Here is a 5,915-nt window from a genome sequence, read left to right as displayed (position 1 = left end):
TTATGAGAATACTTTAGTCAATTGATGAGAAAGATATACTCGACTAAGGAGATGCTTGGAATTTTGATACCAAAAAGATACTCGATTGAAAATAGTTTTTACTCAATTGATTTTAGAAAAAATAGAGAGCTTATATAAAATACTCAAGTAGGAGACCTTAATAGTTGATTGAAAATAGATTTTGCTAAAACACATAATCGACTAGTTTGAAAAGCACACTGAGCATTACTCAATTGAAAACATATGCTCGATTAGAAGATGAATCTTCTAGTGAGGGTTTAAAAACATGATACGTGAATGCATGATGCAAATACATGAACAATCATTTGTCTTAGTGTAACTTCCCAGGCTCAACCCGGCACGAAACCCTAGGCAGAATCCTGAACCTCTACAGGATAAGGCTAATGTTGTTCCATCAATTTCCCTTGGGGAATTACGACTACACTCTTAGGGTGACATCCCAATCCCATGCACAAATATCAATATGCCAATAATATTGTGTCATGCAAACATCATGACTTCCCATACAATATGACAAAATGATCATAACATTCATAAATATCATGCATATATAAACAATTATATTTTGATAAATATTATGCATAATAAACAATCGTATTATATAGGATAGGACAACTCACATTTTTACGAGATTCGAAATACCTCGAAAGACGCGTATCACCTCGATATGCATGTCTGGCCTCGATTTCTGTGTCAACTCTCGAAAGTTGCATCAATCACTTTTCCTCGAGCACATAAATCATAAAAAGCATATTTAGTCACTAAATACCTCAATATTCCAATGTTTTTCATTTTTTCTTCATTTTCTTCCATTTTTTCTTCTAAAAATCCCAATAAACATTTCTTTTTGCATTTATTTAAGTCCCTCCATTTATCTTGGACCACATAATACCATGTGTCACTCTAAGACACCAACTTGGCTTCCAAGCTTCCATCTCAACCATCCATGTGGCATTACCACATTAATTCACCAATTTAGAAAAAAATATTTATTTTCCCAAATAATTGAATATTTATCATTTTTCCTATTTTCCATAATCAAATTCCTTTATGGAATTTACTCCAAAATTACCAAAATACCCTTTATTGGACTTCATTATCCAAATTACCAAAATACCCCACTCCTAGGGCACCTTTATTCTTAAGAATCCATTACCTTCTTAAGGGCATTTTTGGAAGTTTTTCACTTCCTTTCTTATTCTCTTAACACTGAGTGTTACAAGTACCATACTCGATTCATGTGGCGACCCCACTCCCAGAATTCCTATGAATAGGAAGTTTAAGAAGGGATGCCATAGAAGATTGGAAACAGAATAAAACTCTAGTAAGAACATACACTCCATCCACACCATAAAACAAAAACCACGACCATTTTCCATTGAAGATAATATAAACATAATCCATTAAATCTCATTAGGCTTTTTCAAAAGAAATACATCAAGCCTGAGTGACAAAACGTAGCCATAAGCATGGCACAAACTAACGGACAACCCAAGATCTTTGGTTTAGGGGGGCTTTATACACAACTATCCCAAAAGGATCAGCATTACTAGGACCACCCTCATCTTTAGCTTTGTTTTTACCTAGAATGATGTAAAACAAGAATGAGCCATAAGGTCTAACAAGTATAATATGAAATGGAAGAGCATAAGATGAATGGTTGCAACAATAAATAAGCTCATGGAAAACCAAACCGCTAGCCACATGAAATGCACCCATGCCATGCACCCTTTCCACAGGTTCAATGAATAAAGTGTGTAAATCTTGAAATTATGTAAACTCATATAGACACATATCATGTAACATCCCAGTATTATGAGAAAATAATAATACGTAATTTCGAGTGTTGAAAATAATTTATTAGGGATTTATGTTTTTAAGGAATCTAATGGAGGGGTTCGTGGTAGCTTGTTGAGGTATTATTAGACTGGTGGGTTACTGGAAACTGATGACATGGCAGGTCAATTGGAGATTTTGTGAAATGGGGTGCCGAGTAGTGAAATGGGTAATTAAGATAATTAAGTTACTTGAGGGTATATATGGAATTTCAAGTATATGATAGTTTATTTAAGAATTTATCATATTTGTGGAAAGGGGTGTAATTGTTAGATTACATAAATTAAAATGTGTAAGCGAATTTAGTGAAGTGGGGCATGAGTGGCAATTCTTGGAAATTTTGGGGCTGAGGTGCAATTTCTGAAAATGGCCATGAAGTTGCCTTAAAATTAATTGGAAGCCTATATATGTTAAAGGAAGCAGTTGGCGTGGGTGGCACGTGCGCAAGGGGAAAATTGATGTTTAATTCGACCAAGGGAGGGTTGAAAGTCGAAACAACGTCATTTTAGCCCAAGACGGTGGGTAGCCATGGGTTGCCACGCAGCTCACACATAGCCGCTCATTTTTTCCTATTGAAGGCTGACTTTTTGTAGCAATTCGAGCAACACTTGGGCAGTAACTAGAAAAAGGAATTGGGGAAGAAGAAATGCTCGAGTAGCAGCCCAAGATGGGAAGAAAATGAAGGGGAAAATGTGAGGAAAATTGCCCAATTAAAGTTTAAAGGAGCCAAGTAAGTGGGAAAGATTATTAGAAGCACCATACGTTTAAATTATATGTTTATATGGTTAAAATTAATTATTTAGGGTCATGGTTTCACCATTTGTTTGTAAAAAATATTATTTTACAGTAGGAGTGCGGAAAAGCCTGGAAATGACTATCGAAAGGCAAGTTCTAAACCCCCTTTATGTACTTTTTATTTCTCATGCGAGTCTCCATTTTTTCATGCAATTTAACCCCTCTCTTATCTTAATTCGGCTCCACGTATTAATTACACAAATACACATGGTAGTTATTTTATAATTTGTGAGTTGTTAGTGAACTGTTAACGGTGGTTTTAAATTCAAATATAAAACTCTATGTGATATTCATTTCTGTTTGCCATAGGGCTTTGTATCGCCCCTCTTTCTTGGGAATGATGTCAAACTCACGTGGGGCTAGGCTCTTAGAGAGTTAGGGAGACTTGGTGTGTTTGGGGTAGGGGGGCAATACTAGTGTAACCACATGACTGTCTCATATGGTGGTGACGATCAACTGACTAGTCAATAGTGTGAATAGTGATGGGCGTTGCCCTTACTCCTAGAAATGAAATGGCACAAATACTTTTGCGATACAAGGGTTCATAACTTGACCCCAAAACTGCATGAAATATGGATATGTCAACTTGTAAGCATTGGGGTGGAGCCTAATGCCATAAATGTGTCAGTATCACACAAATGTGGGTTAATGGGGTATATTATCAACTGTGTCAAATGATGTGGGCAGTTGCGTAACATATGTGGGATTATGTGTTCATGCATGACATGATATTTATGTGTGTACACGTGCATTAGACAAGTTGCTGGTACATGATGGTATGGGTCCCCTCGGCCTCAGCCTGGATTTGTGCGTGATATTATAGTACATCTCGACATTTGTGAGCCGAGGGCCAATTGCATTTCACGAGCATAAGTGTGTGTCATATAGGAAGTAAGCCATGACATGGGGTATACAACATGAAAAGCTATGTGCACGGGAAATGTGCTTGGTTAAATCATTGTGATAAGATTGCATGTGAATGATATATTGATACATGGGTTAATGCACCTATTATTTTGCGCAGCGGTGTAACCGCAAGATAGGGATATCCAATTTTAATGCTCAGCGGGTAATCGAGGGAGTTACGGCTCGACAGGCTCATCTAGGTTGTTGCCAGGATGAGGAATGCTCGGTGAATAACCGAGGGAGCTGTGGCTTGATAGGCTCACCTGGGTTAGAGCCAGGATGAGGATGGACGATAGTCCACAATGCTGGCATGACATCCTTATATATATGTATGTACATGGCATATAGAGTGCACATTGTCGCATGTCGTGTGAACAAGTGATTATGCCCCGGCATCTTTATGCGTATATACATGGTATGTGGTGTGTGTGCAAATGGTTTTGTCACAACATGTTTGGGTGAGTGCATGTCTGGCGTACAGGTTGAGCATCAGTGCATTGGTGCAGGTCTATGTCGTAACATGAGTACCAAGGTGGTAAGGCATAGTTTTATGTGTGATGTGTTGTGAGACATGGCTTGGGGGCATAACGTGATATAGCGTGTCATGGTTGTGTAAGGTGTACATGGGTGCATGATGTCATAAACATAACATGAGCCTATGGTGTCGTAACATTATAGCATGGTCACTCCTCATGCGTTGGGTAGGGTGACTCTGTCTTGCTTCAATTCCTTATTGTGCCTTTTTGTTTCATATATACTTGTTGAACCTTATGCCTCACCTTGTTTTTGACATCATTCCAGTTGTGAAAGCTGACATCCAGAATGGACTCGTGGCGTGGTGGTTTTAGGTGGCTGCAGGTGCAGAGCGATCCCAACCGAGAAGATCTCTGGGGGTGAGTTGTAGGCAAAGTGTCGGATGTTCTAGCTAGTTAGACAAGACTGTCCGAGGCTCTATTGTGTGTAAGATATCCTAGGGTGTGCCTTTGTAACTCTTTTGTTACCGATGATGTAAATAAAAATTGAGGAAAATTTTGGGGGTTACATATCAAGTGACTCTTGGGGCCCTTTACCTCAACCCAATGTCTATGTCTTCCCATCGCATAATCCCATTAGGGCCCATTAGCTCAACCTAAGGTCTTACTACATCATACGCCATAAGGTCTTTGGGGTCCATTAGCTCAACCTAATGTCTATGCCTTCATATCGTACACGTCCATTGGGGCCCATTAGCTCAACCCGAAGTCTTGGCACACAAATAACATACACATTATAATATATGAAACATGCATATGAAATGCTTTTCAATCACAAGCCTCCACATGGCTCAACAATAGCTCCCTTTCATGTCCATGCATACACATTTATCCCCCAAAAACATTACCTAAGAGGGAAACACTTGAGAAATAACTTGATTTTTAGGTAATGGAAAGTCGACTTCTTATTAAGGGAAGTCTACTTCTAGGTATGGAAAGTCGACTTCTCCAAAGATTTAGCCGACCTGGTCAAGAGCTAATTTTTGGACAATCGACTTCTGCTTGGGGAAAGTCAAATCTTAGCTTTAAAAGTTGACTCCTTACACCCTAAAGTCGACTCTTCAAAAACAAAGACTGGAGAAATGAAACAGAGCCAAAACTAATACACACAAGATCACCAAATCTTGCATTGCTATTGATCCTAACTAAGAAAAACACCATCCCTTAGAAATTATAGGGTGGCATAAACCTTATTTAAAGCTCCAATAGGCTTCCAACAAAGACAAGTAACGAGGGAGATTTACAATGCTTCCTACATACACAATATTTTCAAGACTCTTCTCCAAAATAGAGAGCTTTTCATGCATAAACCACCAAGATCACAAGGTTCAAGGCTTTGAAACTAAGAGAGGAGTTAGAACTTGCCTTATCTTGCTTTCCTTTTGATTTAAACTTGAAGAAAGTTGCCATCAAAATGAAATCCACCAACCACCACCCAAGTAGGAGAGCCACACAAAGGTAGGAATAAGATGATGAAGAACAACAACCAACCATCACAAGACCCCCTCTTGGAGCTCTTATGATCAAGGGAGAAAGAGAGAAGAAGAAGGAAAAAGAAGAGAAGGAGAAGAGAACGGGAAGAAGCTTGTATTGCCAAGCTATAGAAGTCTCCAATTTTTGCCTTCTTGTTACCCTTTCATATTCATATATATATATATATATTTATCTATTTTCTCCTTAATTTACAAGGCAAGATATATCACACCATATATACATATATACACCTTGAATTTCAGCAGCCCCTTCCTTCACTTACTAAATTTTGACTTTTCCATTTCACTTGCCTCTTCTTTTGCCTTTGACTTTCCCACATGCACACAATTC

Source organism: Diospyros lotus, chromosome 5 (assembly GCF_014633365.1).
Source record: "Diospyros lotus cultivar Yz01 chromosome 5, ASM1463336v1, whole genome shotgun sequence".
Lineage (NCBI taxonomy): Eukaryota > Viridiplantae > Streptophyta > Magnoliopsida > Ericales > Ebenaceae > Diospyros > Diospyros lotus.
This window is presented reverse-complemented; position numbering follows the sequence as displayed.